Source organism: Pantherophis guttatus, chromosome 5 (assembly GCF_059756535.1).
Source record: "Pantherophis guttatus breed Tessera chromosome 5, ASM5975653v1, whole genome shotgun sequence".
Classification (NCBI taxonomy): domain Eukaryota; kingdom Metazoa; phylum Chordata; class Lepidosauria; order Squamata; family Colubridae; genus Pantherophis; species Pantherophis guttatus.
In genome coordinates, this window is record NC_142067.1 from 58,950,026 (window position 1) to 58,974,686 (window position 24,661).

Below are 24,661 nucleotides of genomic sequence, written 5' to 3' on the forward strand. Positions count from 1 at the left end.
CCACGTGACCTTTGTTGACTTACGTCAGTCGTAGCGCTCTTCTAGCGCTCCGCTCAAGCTTGGTATTGCCGCTGCTTCCATCAAGGGGCTAAAGCCATTATGTATTTGAGGCTGTATTTCAGACCTTCCAGTTTGCAGTATGTGGAGACCCTCACATGCGGCCGGCCAAGAGGAATTAAACGGGGCAAATTTCAAAGGCTCGTATTCCTTAAATAATTTTTAAATTGGCATCTTAAGGTTTTGTAAACTACTAGAACAAACTACAGTACGTGAATTTAAAATGGGTTGTATTCTGATGTCTTGACAAGGTAACATCGCAGACAGAAATTAAGAAATGCATTCTCCTACACATAAAGTTTGTTTCGGATCTGAAAAGATGGATATCAAACGCGTCTTTTGATCTTGTTAGGAAAAGTTCATTTGTTCTACTCGCTAGCCAAAACCACTTTTTGTTGTTTACATCTTTAAAACTACCATTTATAAACTGGCAGGTTTTCACGCCGATAAAAAAAAAATAGGGAAGAGATCTATTCCAACAAGCAAATGAAGTCGCAGACTTCCTTAGAAATCAAAAGCCATTTTGAAGGGAAGGCATGATTAATGCTAAGCGTAGCAATGAAATGAAGACCTCTATTATATTTGTTTCTTTATTACCACAATACTTATCCCTACGTATTTTCTTCACTCTTTTCCGACATGTGGTACGTACTTCAAAAGGTCAATCAGAAACCGGAAACATTCAACTGCATTCTATTTCTTAGGTTTCCATCCTCATCGCTGGATGCACAATATTAACAGAGAGGGCGGAATTTTATTATATTCTCGGGTTATCATTCGGCCGTTAGTGAGTCAATCAAACGGCTTTGTCACTCATGATCAGCATGTTCGTACGCGCCCTTTAAATTAGTTGTGGAGCGGCTGCATTTCTGTAAAAGGGTTTAGAGGGTCTTCGAGCGCGAGTCGTACTTACGCCTGGGCGCGCGGGCTGCAGTCCCCTCGGTGGGGATATGCAACTGTCTCTGTGTGTGTGTGTGTGTGTGTGTGTGTAGAGGGGGGTTACTCTGCCAACGCGTGTGCCCCTCCCGCTCCCCTTTGGGACGGCCTGGGGCGTGGTTCTTCTGGCAACAACGAGTAATAATGGCTTCCCTTGAGCGCCGTCCGTGCGCGTGACGAGAGGAATCCGTCCGGGCACGCAGCCGAGCCTAGCGGGACGCTACGAAGGAGTGGGCGGTTGTCTGAGTGGCGCCTGTTCCCGTTAACAGATCTGGAGTAACTGGGCGGTATTTCGCTGCTCTTCGCTAAATACTGTGAACGGAGAGGGCGCCGCTTCTTAGCAGCGGCAGTCGCGGGGAGCGAGGGTGGTTCTGGTTGCTGCGACTTGGGCTCGTCTCCTTCACCAGAGACGAACGATTCATTTTCTGGGCCTAATTTATAGATATTATATAAAGGCTTTTCCCTTTCCAAGGAGCTTGGGGTGGGGGAGGGAGCTCCCCCCCCCGGCGCAGATAAGTGAAATAATTGAAGGCGTTTTTTCCGTGCAAGAAGTCAATTTTTAACGCAAGGCCTGGAGCTCATGCCTTTGATCCAGAAGAGTAACTGCCCAAAGGCCTATTTGGAGAGTCCCCTCTTTCTACGCGGATTACCATTCCTAGGAATAGACATGCTGGACGTGTTAGGGAGGAGAGCGGTACGAATGACTTGGGGGTGGGGAAACAGTACAGTGGGAATTGAATGTTTCTTGGCTTCAGCGAGAAGTGAAGCAAACGGACGTCTTCGGATTTTCCAGTTTCTCCCAAGAAGCGGCGAGAAGGCAGGAATAAAAGAAAATACGTAAAAGAAATACTGAAATATTTTGCCTTTCTAGCGTAGTGTACTAGTTGTTTCCACATTCCTAATTTTGTATCAATGTATCACGATTCAGGATATGCTGCATTTGTAAATGCTGCCGTGGGGTTTTTACTGTGATATGATTTCCAAACTTCTTACGTGCTTTAAAGTAATAAAGGACTACATAATTACCATGTGTATTAAGCTCCATGAAATTCTTGGACTTTAATGGACAAAAACTAGTGCTGATGTGTAATATGTTCTTGCTATGTAGGCCAGTTTTGTAAATAATCCTTGAATCTGAAAAGAACTGGACTTTTTTCTAGTATGATCGTTCTTAACTTATATAGAATGCTATTCTACCTATTTACAAGTCTTTTTATACATTGTAATGGTATTCCAAAAAATGCCAGTTTGATTTACCTAAAATAATTTTACTACAGTGCTCCATTTTTAAAGGTCATGCTGCATTCTTTCCCAATTATACTGTAGAAGCAAACTGAAAAAAATGTTAATATTTTAAAGCAGTAGTCTCTGAAATAAGTGTAATTTTTAAAACATGTTTGATGTTAAGCATTGTGTTTTGTTCTCTGGTTTAGCTTACCTTGGAAAAAATAAGTTTTGCACCTACATTTTTTTAGTTACTTGCTCTGAGTAAGTTTAAATCAAGTCAATTTACAAAGACTACCGTCAATTAGAATGATATAAGCTATTGATTATAACTTGTTCCTAATCAATGGGTTGTTGAATGTGACATTTCTAAGGAGAGGATAAGGTAGGTGGCCAGTTTTCTTTTTTTTTTTTTTTCTTTTGCCTGCTATTAGTATTAAAACCCATGTCTGAAAAGTTACCTGTCACAGATATAATTGATTAGTGCAAGATGCTTGTTGAGATTATTGTGTGAGACATACATTCACAGAGGTAATGTCAACCATTGATCAATAACACAAAACTTAGCTGATTTAGTGGGTGGACGGGTGGGCAAATGCATGAGACTGCCAAAATAGAAGTAATTGGTTCATCAAATTCATTGGTTAAAATCTTTTGGCAGACATAAAAGGAACAAGAGCTCCTTTAATGCTGCAACTTTTTGCTTTCCACATTTCTACAATATAGATTCCGCAAATCTACAGGTACAATTTAAATCAACAGGAATATGAAAAGCTTTGCTCATAAGCACTTAGTCATTAAAACAGTCTTATTCTATAAGCATACAGTGTCTTCAGCCGTATGCAATTTGCTTTTTCCTATTTATTATTAAGCATATGATACAAACATGACAGAAAAGAAGTATACCTATACACACAATCCATGTAAATTCTACAGAAAACTACAATGGCCTAACAGGATATCCAATTCAGCTTCCAGGCATTACTTTGTCAAGGTCTTCTAGGGAACCAGAAAACACATGGTTGGCAATCTTGCACTATATGTTTAGTAGTTTGCATATCAGCACCACTATCACAACAAGGGGGATCTTTCCGTCCCCACTAGTACAGGCTCCAGGAAATTCTTCCAGTATCACACCTAATTCTGTTCAATCTTGTCCAGATAGAGCGATATAGGTCAAAATTAGCTAGTTTGGTAGATGGATCACCAAGGGTCAGGCCATAAGAAGGCACCTTTGACCATTCTTTTCTCCAGGCATGGGGCTTAAACTGGATAGATGTTAAATGAACCATTGTTTTCCATGCTGGCCTATGGGATTTCAATCTTGTTATGGGCTATGCATTGTACTGGTGAACTGGGAGGGCCTTGTTTAGCATCCTTGACCATAACTAAACTAGAACTTGTCTTCGTATGTGGGGCAGTATGATACTGCAACATACTGGTAACTAGTATGCACAAGTGGGATGCAATGTTCCAGAGATGATACACATTGTCTGGTGGAGTCAGACATCAACCAATTGGGTGCGGGCACTGTTAAACCACACACTGGCACAATATTCAGCTGTGAAACAAACCAAAGCCAAGGCTGTTGTTCATAGGGTGTTAGCATCAGCACCCCAGGATTGTCTAGCCCAGGGGTGTCAAACTCTATTTCATTGAGGGCCACATCAGGGTTGTGTTTGACCTCGTGGGGGCATAATTTAAAAATAAGGATGTAGACAAGCTGCTAGAGACAATTGTTTGAATGTTTTGTTGGCTTATAAGGACTTGAGTGGATGTGTTGATCCAAGTAGTTATAAAATGCCTCACTGATTAAAAGTTATTTTGGTTTCCTTGAAAGTGGTGGACAAAAAAAATATTGACAATCAGAGCAGTGGGTATTTAGGATAAGATTTTGAAGAGGGCAGAAGTTGTTTAACTTCACATATGTCTGAATGAGCCAAATGTTTTATTTCCATTTGACTTCCAGTCTTATTTCTGGGACTGAAGTTAATTTCACTTTCATCAAGAGGTAACTACATAGGAAAATACAAAACCTTAGGGTTATGCCAAACAAATTCTTCTTTAAATCTAAATTTCCTCAAGGCAATTTTTTGAGATAATTTTAAGAGCTACAGCTTCAATAACTGGTAGTACCTAACTGTTCATGCCTGGGCTCAGAATCTAAGCAAGGTTAGATCTGGCTAGGTTTTGGATATGAGACAGAGGTTACTGGGGATATTGACTCATTAAAGAAAGCAACAGCAAACCAAGAAAATTATATTAACATAATTTTAATCAATAAAACCAGGAGTTAAATGGCCACCAAGAAGTAAGATGAATTTTAATTCAAATAAGCTGCAGTGCTGATACTGATCTTGACTGCTGCCTCACAAGAGTTTCAATAACTAGTGAGTTTATCATATCTCTTATACAACTGGTTTTTTGGATTATGAATACATCTGACTTAATAAATTACATTACTTTGTAATGTGAAATAGTTTCTATAAATTCTTGCTGTTCTGTTAGTTTCATTTTTCCTAAAAGTGATGGGATTACCATAGTCATCCATTCTAACGTAGATCTATATAAGGTTTTATTTATTATAAATTCACTTCCCCTCCCCCCCCCAAAAAAACACCAGGATGTATTTATACGCTGGACTGCTTTTTTAAAAAAAACCATTTTAAATCTTATATTTAATAAGAACATAGCAACCAAGTTGTTAATTTGTATCCTCCATAACTATATTTTTTTGTGCTGATATTGTTACATTGGTTTCCAATTTTGTCTGCTTATACAACTCAAAAACTGCCAAGGACCAAATTATCTAAGAACTACTTGTTCCCATAGCAACTTACCCATTCCATCAAATCTTTAAGACCTTACTCCTGCAGCTCTAACTTTATAAGTTATGTGCATAGAATCTGGGCCCTTCTGTGATTGTTTGCTTTTTGAAATTTCTCCTAAGGGATGGTTGCCAGGCAGTGACTTTATCATCTGCCTGTCAGTTGAAGACTGCCTTCTTGATCTCTGATATTTAGAATATCTATATACAGTGCATTGCTTGCAGGAGTTGTTAGACTAAGGGTCATCACACTATCAAGCCTGCTTAATATGTAGGCAATAGGAAACTTTAAAAAACAGCTTTCTCAGAAAACAAAGTTCGCAGGTTTTATTAAGTATTTTCCCAAACATCAGTTTCATGCACCCATAAAATTAGTGGATATGTATAATTAATATTGATAAAATATGTGCATTATTTACTATATCAATCTCTTGGTTAAAAGTTCTGTAAGAGTTTTCTAGTATTTCTTATATTTTAGTTGGCTAGAATTTTTTTGTCCAAATTACTAATCTACCAAATAACTGATTCAGGGGCGGGTTTCAAAACCGTCGCTACTGGTTCGCTTGTGGGCCCGGGCGCGCTGGTGCATGTGCGCAACACTTCTGCGCATACGCAGAAGCGGGTAGGTGGCGCCTCCTGCCGCCGCTATCAGTTCACCAGATCCGGGGCAAACTGGTAGCAACCCACCACTCAACTGATTACTGAAATTATTTAAAAGAATGTTGAATTAATGATGCTTAATCCAAGGGACGCAGTGGCTAAGACACTGAGCTTGTTGATCAGAAGGTCGGCAGTTCAGCGGTTTGAATCCCTAGCTGAGCTCCCGTTACTTGTCCTGGCTTCTGCCAACCTAGCAGATCGAAAGTATGTAAAAAATGCAGATAGAAAAATAGGGACCACTTTGGTGGGAAGGTAACAGCATTCTGTGCGCCTTCAGCATTTAGTTATGCTGGCCACATGACCACTGAGATGTCTTTGGACAGTGCTGGCTCTTCAGTTTAGAAATGGAGATGAGCACCGCCCCTAGAGCCGGAAACGACTAGCATGCGTGTGCGGGGGAACCTTTACCTTTACCTTACCTAATCCAGGAAACTTTTTTTTCTCAAATAAGAGTCATTTACAGATTATATGTGCATTTTATTTAAACACAGTTACTTTTTTAGAATTTAAAGCTATTAGTAACCATATTATTATAATAAAAATATGTAGACCTTTTTCCCCCCAATATTGTTAACCTGAGAGTATTCATTCATATCTGATTAGAATGAAGGATTGTGCTTTTAAACTTGGTCATCACTTGGATTGTCAATTGTCTTCAAGGGCAAGACAGGTTTAAATAGAATAGAATAGAATTCTTTATTGGCCAAGTGTGATTGGACACACAAGGAATTTGTCTTGGTGCATATGCTCTCAGTGTGCATAAAAGAAAAGATACATTTGTCAAGAATCATAAGGTACAACACTTAATGATAGTCATAGGGTACAAATAAGCAAATCAAATCATATTAGGAAACAGTCAATATAAATTATAAGGATACAAGCAACAAAGTTACAGTCGTACAGTCATAAGTGGGAGGAGATGGGTGATAGGAACAATGAGAAGATTAATAGCAGTGCAGACTTAGTAAATAGTTTGACAGTGTTGAGGGAATTATTTGTTTAGCAGAGTGATGGCGTTTGGGAAAAAACTCTCCTTGTGTCTAGTTGTTCTGGTGTGCTCTATAGCGTCGTTTTGAGGGTAGGAGTTGAAACAGTTTATGTCCAGGATGTGAGGGGTCTTTTAAATATTTTCACAGCCCACTTTATGATTCGTGCAGTATACAGGTCCTCAATGGAAGTGCTGTGGCCCGTCAGCGGCCTGTGCAGCTAGTAGCTGATTCCGACAGCGAGGAGGCTGGTGTGGTGCTGTGCCAGCAGCCTGTGCAGCTGGCACTCGAGTCAGACAATGAGGAGGCTGGAGAAGATGTGGTGCCAGAGGCAGAGATTCAGCCAGGGCCTTCAGAACCTCCAGAAGCTCCTATAAGTGAAGAGGAAGATTTTGCTTGTCAGATGGTCACAAAAGGTGATCACATGATGCCAGGACACTGCAACTGTCATAAATATGAGTCAATTGCCAAGCATCTGAATTTTGATCATGTGACCATTGGGATGCTGCAATGGTCAAAAGTATGAAAAGCAGTCATAAGTCACTTTTTTCAGTGCCATTATAACTTCGAAACGGTCACTAAATGAATTGTTGTAAGTTGAGGACTACCTGTACTTCCTCTGTGAGGTAGATGGACAGTTTTAAAATGACTTATGACAGTTTTTCACACTTGCAACGGCTTACAAGTCGTGTGATCAAAATTCAGATACCTGGTAACTGACTTATATTTATGACATTTGAGTGTCCCAGGGTCATGTGATCACCTTTTGTGACTTTCTGGCAAGCAAAGTCAATGGGGAAGCCAGATTCACTTAACATGAGAACACTTAATTTTGTGAGATTAAGCTGAGATGATTGGCCCAAAATCATGCAGTGTGACAGGGGTGAAATTCAGCAGATTCTGACAGGTTCTGGAGAACCAGTAGCGGAAATTTTGAGTAGTTCCACCTCTGGCTGGCCCCAGAGTGGGGTGGGAATGGAGATTTTGCAATATCCTTCCCCCAGGACTGGGGAGGGAATGGGGATTTTGTAGTAACCTTCCCCTGGAGTGGAGTGGGAATGGAGATTTTGCAGTATCCTTCCCCTGCCACACCCACCAAGCCACACCATGCCCACCAAGCCACGCCCACAGAACCGGTAGTAAAAAACAATTGAATTTCACTGTTGAGTCCTCACACTTATGACGAGGTCCTCGCACTTACAACGTGCGGCCCTGATTGGCTAAAACGCACCATCCAGCTGGCGGGAGAATACTCAATTCCTATTGGTTGTTGGTTTGACAGCTATGGTATAAATAGCTGTCAAACGCCTAGCTCTTTGCTCTGTTTCTCTCTACCTGTTCTGTTAGCAATAAACGTTCCTGTTTGACTTTACCTGGTCTCGCCTCAGTTACTGACCCCGGGTTGCCATACAGAGCATTCACCACTGCAGTGTGGGTTTGTTTGAGCAAGGATTTGAATTCTACTATTAAAACTTCTGAATATTAAACCTTAGTATAATTAATTGTTTTAGTCAACAAAGCTACTATCATGGGTCCTACATTAATTTACTAAACGATGTCTTCCTTGGTTAAGGAGGAATATCATTAATTTGACAGGAATGATTTCTAATGGAGTTTATTCTATAAATCCCTGTTCCATGAAAAAGTTACTTTGATAGCACTGCAACTTTTCCTCCGATAGATTCTTATTCTAAATACTGACTCATTACTCAGTAGAAGTGTCACTGGCTATCGAGAGAAAACAAAGAAAGAGTGCCCATTTGCAAAGAAAAGCTCATAGTGTAAGTGCAGGGGTGTCAAACTCGATTTCATTGAGGGCTCCATCAGAGTTGTGTTTGACCCTGGGGGGCCGGATGTGTGTGGCCAGGGTAGGGGTAGCCAGGATTCATGAGCTCCATTTTCGACTTCAGTGGCTTCCTGTAACCCTCTGCCAGTGAAAACGGAGCTCAGGAGGGCCGTGCGTTCCTTCTCCAGCTCAGTTTTTACTGGCAGAGGCACCATGGGCTGGTCCTTTGCTGTTTCCAGGGTGGCACCACAGGCCAGATTTAAACAACCTGTGGGCTGGATTCGGCCCATGGGCCTTGAGTTTGATACCCCTGCATAAGTGGAACACACATGTAGTTTTGCAGTACCAGACTCTGTAAATAGGCATGATAGACATCAGTATGCTGGACAAAGATGGACAGCCAGTGGAATTAAGACTTTACCAAAGTATTGTTAAATTATGGTGATAACTGTTTGGGCTTTTCATTTATGTTGCACTTGAGAATACAAACCCTTGACCCCATCTATGTCTTAACCATATCACTACTTTGCATGTTAGATCTTGGTTGCCATACTTTGCTGTCCCTGGAACTTGAGCATCTGCTTCATTTGGGCAACGTTTTTGTGCTGCTCTTCAAATCCAGTCTGCCAGATGGAACCTTATTCAGACTACAATAGTTTAAAAGCCTTGGCTTGGAAATTAACAGAGAGTAGCTTTGTAATTTATGACTAGCTTTAAAAGTGATTGGATAGGAGAATATGGTACTATGACTAGGGATATATGAAAAATCCATTCCATTTCAACTGTTATATAAATTTGGTCCTATTCACGGGTGAACTTGTAGCAAAGCTAGAATGCACTGTTATTGTGAAATCCACATTTTTCAAAATTTTTCAAATTGAAAATATGGGTATAAAAATGAAATGCACACACAAAAATTGTATCTTAGGATAACATATAACAAGCAATTTTTATATTACAAAAAAATCATGTGCACACTAGGAAAAATGCAAACAAAATGTGTATGTAAAGAGACTTGCACAGGAAAACATTTATGTACTATTGACTGAAATAAAACTTTGCAGCAGATTTACAGTATTTAACAGGAAAAGCAAAAATTATTTGCTTAGTAAAAATAAGATTTTTTTAAAAATTAAAATGAGCAGCTCAGGTGGAGAAGATTCCATTCAAGATATTGAGATACCGAGGAATTTTAGTTGACCTTCATTCCAGGTAATAGATAGAAACAACAAAAGCCCAGGACAATCAAATGCAGAGGAATCCATCAAGAGGGTGAGCTCCCCTGCTCTCAAGGTAAGCTTTTATAAGAAGAGAGACTGGGCTCCATTATGTCCTTATGTTTTGCTACTTGTGCTTGCTCGCCCTGGGCTGGCTGAAAACAAGGTAAGGGCAAAGCCCCTGGTTAGCAGCAATAGTGTTCAATTTAATGAATGTGGGTAACAAGCTATAGTGTCAACTATAAATTCTGTTTTATTTTGATGGATTGAGATTGGGACTATAAGAATCTTGTCTAATATGTGTATGTGTGAGCGTGATCCTAAATGTGGGAACAGCTAGTCTCTGGGCTAACAGGGACTGAAATCAGTCACTTCAGAAGGTAAGTGTTCATTTCTTCTTCCTTTTCAACTTTTCTCCTAAGTTTCCAATTGTTCCATGAACACTGGGATTCTTAATGAAGCAAAGGTGCCAATTCCGAGGAAGGAATCTGTACAAGCATTGTTTTATTTACAATAAATACTTATAAACACTGTAAATGGTTTTTGTTTTTACTTTTATAGAATGCCTCCTGTGCAAGATGAATGGAAAACAACTGGTCATGAAAATAGGGGCAGAGTTAAATGCAGTATAAGATGCACCAAGATTTCAAAGAGGTAAGCAAGAAAAAAAGGTTTTTGCCCTCCCCGGCCCCCAGGAGCACTCTGCAGGCCTCCCAAACCTTCTGTGCATCCTGTTTTTCACAAAAACGGGGCACGCAGAGGGTTTGGGAGACCTGCAGAGTGCTCCTGGGGGCTGGGGAGGGCAAAAACACAATGCGTGGGGGATTTGGGCGGCTAAAAACTGTGTTTTTGTGGCCTTGATTTTAAAATTGTTATATGAGCTTCTAGTTTTTCTTATAGTAAAAATAGTACAAAGCTGGTCTTACATTTAATTGGTCCAGAGTACAGTGTCCTGTATAAAAACATTTCAGAATATGAAAAAGCTTTATCCAAATAACTTTACATTTCATTCAAAACTAATAATGCCATGCAGAATTTTTATGTGATAGAAAATATGATGAATTAGTTTCAGGCAGTTTAGTCAATGATACTTTATTGTTTAGTCAATTGACCATATCAAACATTAGCATCAGCCACAGTAAAATACAATAACTGAGATAAGACAGTGAAGTAAGATAAAATACTATGGTGAGATAAAATAAAACAAAATATAGTATACAATATAAAGATAGAAGGGTAAAGATAAAGTAGTTTAATATGAAATAAAAGAACTTTATTAGTTGTCAGTTGAGTATATCAAATATATAAAATTGATACAAAAATGCAAATTGATCAAAACAAAACTTCATGATAGATTGTCACTTCTATAGTTAATGCCAATCTGATAAAGGTATTTTGTTCTCTTTGAGATGGCTTTGAAATGAAGAGTGCAAACGTATTGATTATGTACAGGTTTATTCCCTGCAATAAGTAAGACCATTTTTCCTGGTTGCCCCAATATTTTTTATTTTTAAATTTTTAAATAAAGGTCTAAATAAGCAGCCTTTTCTACAGAGTCAACAAGAATGTGTCCAGTCTCGCTTCTTTCCGACTTCTGGTTGGCACCACAGGCTTTGTGGACGGTCTCCTTAGACCACCAGCCCCGTGACTTTGTAAAAGCCGCTTTGACAGCGCAAATCGGCTGTCTGGCGGCTGAAAAACCTCCACTTCAGGAAAAGAAGGAAAGGAGAGCCGGTGGGTGAGAGTTGAGCTCCCCGAAAGTCCTCTGAAATAATTCCAGAGGCTTGGAGGGTGAGAGCTCCCCAGCCAGCCCGCCAAGAAGCTCCGAAGCTAGGACGACTCTGTGGAAGCAGAGCAAGAAGCCGCGATCCGATCCTGCTGTCAAAAAGTGAGTCTGATTGATTACAAGCGCAGGCAGAGCGGAAACAGGAGAACAAGCCTTAAAAGTAACAGAGCTTAACTCCAGAGTTATTTTGTTTCAAACTGAATCTCATTGAGCTGGAGGCTGAAGATGGCATCTTTGTTATGGTTTTGAAAGTGAAAGTCAGAAACGAAAGTGCTTATTGAGAACTTTACGCTGGGAGAGTGGATTAAAGCTGCTGGGAAGTGAGAGCTTGTGGAGAAAAGACTATTTTGCCTGATAAATTAGAGACTATAAATTACAAGCATTTTAAAGTTGTTCAAGGGACTTTGTGGCTTTGAAAAAAAAAAGAAAAAAAAGATCTTTTTTTTTAAAAAAAGGAAACAAAAAGATGGTTTCTAAACAAGTTAAGCCAGGAGTTGTTAAAGGAGGGGGAGGTTCTCCAGTTGTGTCAGTGGTGACACAGAAAGCACAACTTCCGGCTGATTCACAGAGTCAGGAGGCTGCTCTTAATGATTTCAAAGAATTTATGAAAGAAGCCATGAATAATCAAGCAACAGCAATGAAAGAAGCTATGAATAATCAAGCCACAGCAATGAATAACTTAACTGTACTTGTGGAAGGGAAATTAAAGAAAGTTGAGGAGGATATAAAATCAAAGAAGTGGTTGCAACAAAACACGATGAAATAAGAGATGATATTGTTTATGCTGTATCAGGATTGTCAAAACTTGTTATTCAGCTGGATGAGAAAGTGGAAGAAATTAATGAAGCCAATTTAAATTTGGAAAGCAAAATGGGAGATGTCATGACCAAAACAGAGAAAGTGGATGATGAATTGGTAATGTTACAATACAGGTCCATGGAGTTTGCTTTGAGATTGAGAGGCTTGAAAGAAAACAGCAAAGAAAATTTAAAAGATATTTGTGCTGATGCTATTGCAGAGATAATTAAAGAAAGACCAGAAGATGTGGCAAGCAGAATTGATAAAATCTACAGGGTTAACTCCTGGCTGGCAAGACAAAGACAGCTGCCAAGAGATGTGGTGATGTATTTTACTACTAGGAGGATCAGAAATGATATTTTACAAGCTTCTTACAAGAATAAAGTTCAGGTGGCTGGGCAAGAAGTGGTGGTTTTGAAAGAGATCCCTCCAAAGATGTTGAGAAGTAGAAAAGACTTTGGTTTTTTGGTAAATGAGCTGAGAAATCAACAAGTGGCATACAGATAGTGACTTATAGTGGAGAAAGATTGTTGCAATTCAACCTGGTGGGCTCCTCATGTATGGTCCAGATTAGAGAAGACACAAACGCAGGTGTTTCTCGGGATGATGGAGCAAAGAACAAAAGGCTGCCATCTCTTTTATTAGTTATCAAAATACAGCGTCATCAGAAAGCATTATTATGGCTACACATCTCATATTACATACAAGAAATAGAGAAGCATATTCTCCTTATAGGTTTCACATTCTACCTATTACAGTAAATCACGTGAATTCTAGGAAAGCGATACTTAAGGTGCAAAACAAAACTTAACTCTGGCTATGTTATCATATTTGCTGCCAGTTGCTGCCAGCCGAGGGGGCCCATCTCCCCGTTTATCAGATTACTTCAACCCTCAGGAATGTTCTACAAGGAGATGTCTCTACTATGCAGGCACAGCCTATGTTCTGAACAAAGAGAGAACGAATAGGGCCCTTCAGAGAATATCCAGTTGAACCCGCATTCCCACAAAAGATACCGGTTAAACACAGTTTGGAAGGCAAAAGATTTTTATGTCAATGTTTTAAAGGCTGGATACCCACCCTCACCAGGGCGGGGTAGGAAGAAAATGGAGATGATACAACAAGAAAAAGATGGAAAGCAGATACAAACTTATGCGGAGGTTGCAGCTGGAGGAATTATCATGGAAGAAGGTTTGGATCTTGGGGGCCTACCCCCAACTTTGGAACCATCTAAGAAGGGAGAGCCAAAAGCACAACGACTGACCCGATCAACTTATAAACTTCAAGAACAACAATCAAAAATGCAACAATCTCAAGATTTATCTCAAGAAGTCCAGAAAACAGAAGCGGGGTGTGTGGGGCTAGGCTGAAGAGTAAGGTGGAGGAGGATCTTCAGCTGATGCTCATGCGGCTTCGAAAGGCTAAAGATGGCAACTAAATTTCTATCTTGGAATGTTAATGGCCTAAATTCACCACAAAAAAGAAAGAAAGCATTTCACTACTTGAAACAATTTAACAATGATGTTATTTATCTGCAAGAAACACATATTAGATTATTATACCAAAAATATTTGATAAATTCAAGATTAGGTACACACTTTGTGGCATCAGCGCCAGAGAAGAAAAATGGGCTAGTCATATATGTAAGGAAAGGATTATCAGCTAATTTAATTGAGGCAGATGATCAAGGAAGATATATTGCAATTGAATTACTAACACAGACTGGAATAATGCTTTTAATTGGAATATATGCCCCTAATCAGCAACAAGACAAGTTTTATAAATTTTTGCATACTAAAATAATACAATGGGATTATAAATCTTTTATATTAATGGGTGACTGGAATGGAGTAATAGACACAGAAAGATAAAAAAAGTTTATCAAAGATCTCAACACGTGCAAAATTACCTAAATCTTTTTTTGATATGATGGAAGATATAGAACTGAGAGATATTTGGAGAGAACGTAATGTGGAGGAAAGAGACCTTACTTTTTTTTCTGATAGACATCAATCCTTCTCCAGGATTGATTTTATACTAACCACAAATGATTTTATTTCCAGGGTGAAGAAGACGAAGATATGTCCAAGAATTTTAACTGATCATAGTCCGGTTTGGGTGGAATTTGAAAAGGAGAGGGGAGAAAGGAGGTCTTGGAAGTTAAATGAAAATTTATTTAGATATGAAGAAAATGTGAAAGAGCTTAAAAAACAAATGAATTTTTTGCTCTTAATATGAATAAGGGTACTTCTATGTTCTGGATAATGTAGCGATAATGAAGTTAAAATATTATGGAGGTGGGTTTTTTTATAATTTTTATTTTTTACACAAACAAATAAGCAATGCATTTTTTCTGAACAGAGTATTGACTGAGTCACAAATTTATACAATTTTATCTCCAACACAGTTTATATATTTCACTTTTTACCATAATATTTTTTCTCTCTAATTTTTATTTTCTTTTCCTTGTTTCTTCTAATAGCCAATATTACAATTTGCCCTAATCTCTAAATTTAATCAAATTTAATTTTTTCCTTACTTTCTCCAAGTTAAAACCCTTAAATTTGAAATCAATCATTTTTCTAATAATTAACCTTAACTCCAATTCAAATATTTCCCCATTGCATCTTTTTCACAACATAATTTCCAGTATTTCCTTAAATTCCCTTATCCCAAACATTAATATTTTTCTCTGTCATCTTATCTAAATATTACAATCCATTATCTTACTAAAAATCACTTAATTGTATAACATTACAATCATTCATTTCTTTCCCTTTTTCACATATATATGTATTCTCTTATTAAAACAATAAGTCAAGTTACTTTGCACAATACATTATCATAAAATTTACTTCAGTTCATTTATAATTCTGTTTCTCAATCTCCTTATTTTTAATGTAAATCCAAGTTTCAATTGCTTTTTCAAATATATCCAAATATTAGTTTCCATAGTTACAATTAAAAATATTCCAAATATTACAATCTCATATATTAAATTTATACGTATTTATAAATCTTATTTCAATTCATTTTTAATTCAAGTAATTATCCATTGCTTTGTACATAATTTAGACAATTACTTTTCATCTTAATTTCAAATGTTTTAGTTAATTTCATCATTACTATTAAGAATATTCCAAATATTACAATCTCAGCTATTAAGTTTTCTAAAATTCATTTATATCTATAATTTTTACTTCAATTGATTTTTAGTTCTAAATGTATACAGCATATTTCTCTTTTCCCTTTCCATCAATCAATCATTTCTTTCTCTCTTTCTCCCATTTTTTCTTCTTTCCCCCCTTTTTTCCTTCCATTTTAAAATCCTGAACTCTTCTATTTTGCCTGTATTTCCAATTGCTTTCTATCCCCTTTTCTTCTTTTCCCATTGTTAATCCCAGTGTAATCATTTAAATTTTTTATATTTTTTCTATTCCCCCCTTTTTCCTCTCCTTGTCCCTTTCCACCCTCTCTATTTTTATCATTGTTAATCCCAATATAATCTTTAAAGTTCACCTTTATTGCTTATCTCTTTTCTCCCAATTTTCTCCTTTTCATTATTGCTTCCCACATAATCATTTAATTTTTCATAATCAATATCTTTATCTTTGTCTTCAGTATCACTTTCTTGCTTCTCATTCATGGTTTCTTTATCCACTTGAGTATATTCTAATGTAGTTTCTGGTTCATCAGGATTAGTTTTTCCATGCATCATTATGATCATTTCATTTAGCTCTGTTTTCAGTGATATACAGATCCTTTTAATCATTTCAATTAGTTCCTGCGCCATTTTCTTATTTCTGGGTTGTTGTTTAAGTTTTGTTATAATCCACCTTCTTTAATTGTCAAGGTTGAACAGCTTGCAGACAAATCCTCCCTAAAAGTTCTCACTGCTCTTATCACTTTAAGAGGTTTTTTTTCAAAGTAAAAGTTCAGTGTTGTAATGTTCTTTTTTTCGCCTGTAGATGTCTCTCTCCATTCCACAATTCCAATCAACAGCCTAAAAAGTATCCATTTTGTTTAAAATCCATGTTGCCAATCTTTGCCAATTTTTATCTTTTTCTTCTTAATTTTATATTTCCTAATCAATTTTGAATCCAAATCCAAATTCCGAATCCAGCTTTTTTTAAAAAAATCTTCTATTACAGGGCTTTAGTTTTAAGTTTCCCTTTGTCCTTTCTTCAGCAGTCAACAAAATTCTATTTAAATTCTTTCCAATCCTCTTCACACCTATTATGGGTTTATTTTTGTTTTTTTCTTCTTCTAATTGTTTAATTATCTCCACACATTTAGTTCAAAAATCAAGTTTCATTTTGGGCTTTGCCACTTTAAACTTCCCCTTTATTCTTCTTCATTTCCTCCATGCCCATTAGCTGCTGTTATTTCGCTGGGGCATCTTTTAACAATTTAAAAGTATTCCTTTTTTGCTTGTGAGCTGGCAATCACTCACCCGGCATCAGTACTCTGTTCAAATCACCGCTCCTGCTCAAGACTTGGTCTGGTTGCCCCAGCTTTATGACGGCCGCAATGGCCACTGTCCCTGCCGCCGAGTCTTAGAGCTTCCTCCAACCTCTGAGGAACTTGCCTGTTCCTCTTGGTCATCTGAGATGTCTCTCCTCCTTCTCCGTCCTACAGGACAGATCTGGTCTGAAGACCCCTCGATAGCTGCTTGTCAGCCCGGGATTTCGCAAGGCTCATCAGAGCCCGTCTGTCTCGCCGTGATGCTTCTGGTCAAATCATTTATGGAGGTGGTTAATGGAGTAGAGAAAACCCCACCTCCTCCTGTTTTGGGGCCTCCTTTTTAATCGCTGAACTGCTTGAGGAAGGCTTCGCCGATGAAAAAGGAGGGAGCAGGCAAAAAAACAGGCTGGAGAGGAGACAGATTTTCATCAGGTAAGTGACCCAGTGCAGCAGGATGGGGGGGGACCAATTGTGGGGACCCCGCGGGAGGGAGAACGAGATATCTTTCTGATAGCAAATCTGATAAATCAGATTCTCTGTATTCAAGAAAATGCCATTGCTAGTAGTTCCACTATTTTCTCAGTGTGGTTCTGAATTGGATGTGCCATTCCAATTTTTTACTATTATACATCCTTATTCACTTGGATAAAACTGATATAATACGTAAGCACTCATTTAGGAAGTTTTAAGAAAGAGGTGAGATTTGAATTCTGAATGCCACATAATAGATCTATTTAAATTTAAGTAATTTTGTTTAAAAAAATTAAAGTAGCTCATCATATAGGGGGTGCATCATCTTACAGCAAATTAGCTAATGTGACTCTACTATTGAAATTACTTATTAATGATATCTATCAACTTGATAGATCTTAATGACAGTTCAAAGGCTAGTTTTGGGACCCAATCCTGAACCATTTAGGCTTTTAAAGCCTTTGCCCCCACTTTTTCAAGTCAACAGATTCTTGGGTTTTCTTTTCTCAGCCTTGTAGCAGGAATACATCTGCTGCTTGTCTACATTATAATGTTATCTGGACTGAACATCACTGCTTCACACCTTACCAGCTTCTGCCCTCTGTAGAAGTAGCTGTAATGAGGGAGCATCACATTAGTCCCTCTTGTTTGATTTCAGCTGCTGAATCAACCTAACTGGTAGTGAAGAGTCCTAATCACGATGTTACATGGAAATCCATTTGTAGCACTCATGCAAGTTAAACTAAACAGATCCAAGTATGCTGATTTGGGTAGCAGTGTCCTGACTAGGATCATTTTTTTCTTATCTGGATTAATTTTAATTGTATTAATTAATACAATTAATTATTAATTAGGGCTGGCGACCCCTAGGGAGCGGGCCTTCTCTGTGGGCGCACCTACCCTCTGGAATCAGCTCCCCCTGGAGCTCCGGATGGGCCCTGACCTTCACTCTTTCCGCCACAAACTAAAAACGTGGCTTTTTCGCCTGGCTGGCCTGGACTGAGGGGTTTTTTAAATGGATTTTAATTGATTTTAGGGTTTTTATGTGTAATTTTTAACCCGGAGTTTTTGTTTTATTTTTCTGTTTTATTGTTGTGAGCCGCCCTGAGTCCTCTCAGAGATAGGGCGGCATATAAGTCTAAACAAATAAATAAATAAATATCTGTTGGTCGGGCGAAGCCTTGGGTGGTCTGAAGCAGGTGGCCTGTTCCATCACTAGGCCCCCCATGGCCTTCTCCACCCCAAGATACCTCGTGTGTACTTAACAAGCCACACATTTGATTAGTGAAAGTGTGTGAGAAAGGAGGGAGTGATCGCATTCAAGGTACGAGATTCACTCCTACGAATCCTCAGGTTATGAATGGAATGAACAGGCTCCATTACATTCGTAACTTGGGACTTTCTGTATAGTGGAAAAATGGAGTTGGACATCTGCCCTTAAAACTAAGAAAATTAAAGGTGACCATAATGTCAGTGCATTTGTTTTTATGCAGCAGCTAGTGGGATTTTTTTCTAGTCTTTCAATATAAGTAAGCATTTTTTTCTTTAGGATTTTGTTGTTAGCATCATACTTATTTTTATGGACAAAGGCATTCTACATGGAAGTACTGCAACTGAGAGAGCCAGTTTAGTTAAAGCATTAGGCTAGAAATTGGGAGACTGTAAACTCTAGTTCTACCTTTGGGACAAAGCCAGCTGGATGATGTTGGGTTAGTCACTTCTTCTCAGCCCAATGGCAAATCACTTCTGAAAAACCATGCCAAGTGGCTTATTCAGGCAGTCTCTAAGATCAGACACAATTGAACAGAAAGGAAAAAATTGCAACTAACTACTTTACAATGAATTAAGAGTAAATCTCATTAATATTTAGAAATCAGACTTATAAGCAAAATATACATAAATCAGATGAACTGTCTCTTATAAACAGTGGTTTTGAAAGAATCATATGACAGAATTTCCTTTACTGGCATGAAAGCAGCTGGAAAACATATGCTGGAGTGTCTGCTTAGCCAAGTGTAAAAAATCAGAATCATTTACAGTTCTTTATACAACTAATATAGTTTGCTTTTTGTTAAAGAAACAAAACTATGATCCCTCATCCATCAGAAATCTTTCTAGATCAAGTTTATTTCATTATAAATAATTAACTATAAAAGAAATAGCGTAGCAAAAAAGAAACACAAACAGTCAGAGTTAATAAACAAATAGTGTTCAAACACAAATAGCCTAAAATCAGAGCCTATAATTTTACTCTTCTCCAAAACACTGCAGGATAGACAAACAAAAATAACTACCATAGCAATGTAAAATATTAACTATGAATATGACACAGTATTAACACTGTACTTGAATTTGTAATCAAAATGTACAGTTAAGGATGCTTTAGAAAATGTATGGCAACTCACTACATCTATAAAGCAACAGTTATTGTAAACGTTGAAGCTGGAGCAATGGGAATCAGCAAAGCTTAGGACAGAAACATCTGCAAACACTGAATAAATATTTGACTCTTAAGCTAGCCAGGAATGGAATGGAAAAGTTTACTGATTCAAAAAGGCTTTTGTGTGAATTGGGCAGCCATATAAATCATAGATATAAAATAATACATGTTACTTGATTACTTTTGTTTGCTACCTTCTGTAGCAGTAGAGATTAAACCAACCATTTAATCTCCAAAAGAATGTATGATGAAACATAGCAGATTTTACATATGACTGTTGTTGGATACTCTCAACTCAAGGGAGAAAATACTAGTTTTAACACTAGTACAATCAAGGACAACTTAAATTTGTCACACTTATGAATAATGGGAATTTGACAGAAAATAAATGTCAGGATCTTCCCTCTTTATGTTTGGTTAATTGGCAAATTAGGCCTCTAGTGGCGACTTTTTCAGGAGAAAATTTTAAGGTAAACATCACCACCACAATTTTTTCTACGCATTTTTTTCTGATCTCTGTGAGAAGTTTTATATCCAAATATATTTTAATCTTTATACTGTTTCCATCTTCCCTTAAAATATGAACAGAATCCACAGTGGTCTGAGAATCAGTGTCTCCAAGTTAATCAAATTAGCAAACTTCCTCAAACCCTGAAATAAGTTACCCAGACCTAATCAACATATTAAATTCGTTTTGAAAGAGCCAGCATGATGTAGGATGTGTAAACAGTTGTATAGAAATAGAAAATGATGTGATTCAATTAGTTGCACAGCCATAAAAGCAATTTAAACAGTTTCAGGCCAAACACTCAACGAACTATGGTTATTGAGTAAATAATGATTTCCTGATATTCATGACAATAAACTACTACAGTACATTGTATCAAAGTAACTGGATTCAACAATTTGCATTATTACTTCATCTGATACAGGTAGTTTTCCACTTACGACCACAATTGAGTTCAAAATTTAAGCAACAGTTAAGGCCATTTTATGATCTTTTTTGCCACAGTTATTAAGCGAATTACTGTCGTTCCTAGTTAGTAACATGGTTGTTAAGTGAATCTGGTTTCTCCATTAACTCTGCTTGTCAGAAGGTTGCAAACCGTGATCATATGACTCCGGGAACCATTACAAATATAAGTTAGTTGCCAAGCGCCTAAATTTGGATCATGTGGATGTGGGGATGCTGCGATGGACGTAAGTATGAAAAATGGTCATAAATCATTTTCAGTGCTATTGTAATTTTAAAGTCATTAAATTAATAATTGTAAGGACTACCTGTATATAAATCAAGCTATCTCAGTTGAATCTATGGGTCATCTAACCCATTATTCAGAGTTATTTTTTATATAAAAACAGAAAACCTCTCTTATAAGCTGTTCTGTGTTTCTTGGAGATGAATGGTACACCACTGAAAAATATAAGAAAATGAATATTAAGCCAATTTAAAGATAATTGCAGGATGATTTTATAAAATAGATTTTATAAAACACACAAGGAAACTTTTAACACTTTTAACTTTGCTAAAGTACAACTGACAGTATTCACCATTCCAAAGTGCTGACTGAGGCTCCTGACTGAGGAAATTTTTACTTATTGTAAGTTCAAGAATCTAGCTAGCTATTTCAGTAACGCATAAGTGGAAATACTGATTAGGCAGAAAAGAAACATTACTTAAAGAAAGCTATAGCAAACAAAGCAAAAAAATAAGAAATCAATATACATATTGGGTCATAAGAACCTAACAAAAATGTAGGTGGGAAAAAAACATTATTCTAATCCCTTCAGTACCAGAAGTTTAGATTTCCATAGGATGACTACAGTAGTCCGAAAGGTGCTTTTTCAAGAGGCAATTGGACTTTCTTGTTTTTGTTTTTTCTTTTTTTTTGTCTTTCTTTGAAGACGTTTCGCTTCTCATCCAAGAAGCTTTTTCAGCTCTAACTGGATGGTGGGGAATGGAAGGATTTATTAAAAACAATTTGAGAATTACCCTGCCTTAGGTTTTCCTCCCACTGAGCATCACTGGAAACAGGAGAGCACGCACTACTTAGTCACTCTAACTTGCATTGGGGCAGAGTTGGACAAGTGTAGTTGGTGCCTGGAGGGGTTAGCCATCTTTCAGAGGTCCTCTATGCCACTTATTCAGGCTATGTGATGTCATCAGTTCAGCACCAGTCTTTGAAAACTGTACTAGATACCCTGGTCAGGAGGAGGGGTTATAAAGTTATAAAGATTTTTGGGAGTGCTCCCTCTTTGTTTACCCATTGCCCTTGTTTTTTCCTTGTGATTTATTATTCCATTGAAGAGGTATGCAGGTAAATTATAATGTTTGGTGCTACAAAGAAATAACAAGATGGGCACCCAGTGGTTATGGCTGGCAACATCCAGAGGTAGCTTTGAAAGCGACAAAATGGTACTTTCCTACTACATACAGTAAAAAAAGTATTGCCAGGCAAAACTTTTTGTTAGGCAGAAACGGTGAAAACTTGAAATGTACTCACTGGTTGTGGAACTAGTAACCCATAGTAGCCAGAACCCAGCTTTCTTTCCCAGTTTAAATTTCCCAACAGTAGAGAACTAGCTTCTTTCAAGAGAGGAAGACTCTTGTTTTGAGTCTAATGCAAAACTATTAAACCTGGTTGTTTTTTTAAAAAAAGGTTCTAATATTGTGTCTTAATCTATAGTCATAAGGTTCATGTGTAAGAACTGGCAAGTGTTTTGGAAAGCATTAGTAGCTGCCTGTCTCCACAGATGTCCAATGGCCATGGATGGAAGTGCCATGGATGAAAGACAAGAGTAAGGCCAAAGAAGCCAAAGGTGACCAAACAGAGCTGTGTAGATTCCAGCTTCTGACTGCATCATCAGCCATTATTCCCAATGAAGCATGTTCATGGGAAAAATATGTTGGAGAAGAAAAACATTCCTTTTATTCTGGAATAGCTGACAATGAAGTTGCCTCAGCTGTGAGCTACAGATGATTTTTTAAAAATTGTATCATGAGGAAAGGTCATTTAAAACAGTTTTCAAGGCATGTCTGTACCTCTTAGGGAAACATAAAAATGATCCCTCTATTTCAATTATATGCTATTACAGATATAAAGCAAGGAGTTATGTGAACATTAAATTGAGAAAGTTTATCACTATTTCTGCTATTAACTCTGTGCCTTAAAATGGATGTTGGTATTTTATTTTTCCTCCTAGTAATCTTGCATGCAAAACAGTAAAAAAAAAGGATTGGGTTTTGTTTCAATAAGAGAATCTATTTCTACATAGCTATTAAAGAAGTCCACAGTACAGTTAATCTTTATGGACAATTGCTGAATCTCAGGAAATAGACTCAAAGATTTTGGACTTAATGCAACTTAGATATTTCAATGTTCAAATCTAATACAAATAAATTGATACAAATTTTAAACATAGCTTTTTTATATATATTAATTCATTTTTCTCCTAAATGGATACAGATATCTCAGAACTCTGAGATAAACAGAGATAACAAGTTGGCTGCATTCATTCTATGACTGTTTGAAAAACACCCGGCTAAATAGTAGCCAACAATACTTTAAACTGGGATACTGTGTGAAACAAAGCTGTGTGATTACTTTTCAATGTGTGATATGAATGTGTGCCAATTAAATCAATAATGATCAGTTAAACATAGATAAATATGTTGTGTAAACACAGTCAATGTTTTTCAAGGCATAGACAGTGGGAATCTACATCTGAGTCTTTCATGCAACAGCTCACATGCACCATCAAAGGTCTCTAATATAGTACTGTCATAAAATAACAGATTTTTAAAGACATTATTTCAACAAATATTTGTGGGGAGGGCTTCTTTATCAATTATTTCTATATTTTTGGGAGCCACAATCCGAGAAAGACTTGATTATAGATAATTGGAAATAATCAAATACTGGTTAGAGAACTACTTATAAGACCAGATGGCAGAGAACAATTTCATCAGATTATTTTCTAAATGAGTGTGTTGTGGCCACATCCACCATGCCAACCATATTTTAAACAGACAAGATACAGTACTGTGCACTTTTTCTATAAGGGTCATCTCTGGAGGGAGATGGGCAGTTCAAAAATGTGAAAAAAATCAGAATCTGATGGAACGGGAAGGAAAAGAACAAGTAATGGCAAAATATTAAGGCCTTCAAAGTAACCCTATGAAATTGCTCTGATCTCACCTACACTTCATTAATAAAGTATCAACTATAGATTTTACATTGGTATTTAAGCTCTTTAAGACAGATTATTAACCTTTTTGTACAATGGAGCTCTTTTAAAAATGTATTAAAGTATTAAGTATTAAAAATTAACAAATAGAGTAATATCTGAACTTCTTGATTCTATTAAACAATGCAAGCTAAATGTCAGAGATTAGTAAAAAATGAAGTTGTAATTTTTTTCCTATTCAAGTTCCTGAACTTTAGGGGTTATAATCCCCAAATTAAGAATCCCTGTTTTAAGATTTTTATCTCGCCACGGTTTTAAGGTAATTCTGTAATGCTTTCTCACCTATTATTTTGGAGATGGCAACTAGATGACATTTTATAAATGTGATCACCAGTCTCTTTGGATTAATGTATGTTGGAAGGCACAGATAGGTCCTCTCCTCTCTGGTTGCTCGGCTGCCATTTCTCTCTCCCCGCGTTTCTCCTCTCCATTACTACTTTTGTCTGCTGAATTTCTTTCATACACATCACTCCCTGCTCTTTGTTTTTCACACGAACCTCTGGGAAAATTTCCACCAGATCTGCCAAGGACGAATTTAACCAGTGTTACAAATAATGTAACACTGCTAATCCTTACGGCGAGATAAACAGATTACAATTTACGGAATGCCGCTGAATACCACCGTATGTGGAAATTAAATAGCCTTTTATTTTCGACAGGTTTTGTACAGACATGGCATTCCGGGGGAAAACACAGTCTATCAATGTATTTCCCTAAATGCGAGGAAGACTGGGTCCAATACATGCTTTAGTGCAGAGCAA

The 24,661-nt window shown here is 37.4% G+C and overlaps 2 long non-coding RNA genes across 2 annotated transcripts; one reads left to right on the forward strand and one right to left on the reverse strand.

Moving 5' to 3' along the window:
* The first annotated feature begins 65 nt into the window (after positions 1–65).
* Positions 66–23,070, forward strand: LOC148113398 (uncharacterized). Its single transcript, XR_015728217.1, has 2 exons — positions 66–10,347; positions 22,407–23,070. It is a non-coding gene; the product is annotated as an uncharacterized LOC148113398 (long non-coding RNA).
* LOC148113399 (uncharacterized) lies at positions 15,719–24,605 on the reverse strand. Its single transcript, XR_015728218.1, has 2 exons — positions 24,183–24,605; positions 15,719–21,066 (listed from the first exon to the last, which is right to left on the reverse strand). It is a non-coding gene; the product is annotated as an uncharacterized LOC148113399 (long non-coding RNA).
* Between the last annotated feature and the right edge of the window lie 56 nt (positions 24,606–24,661).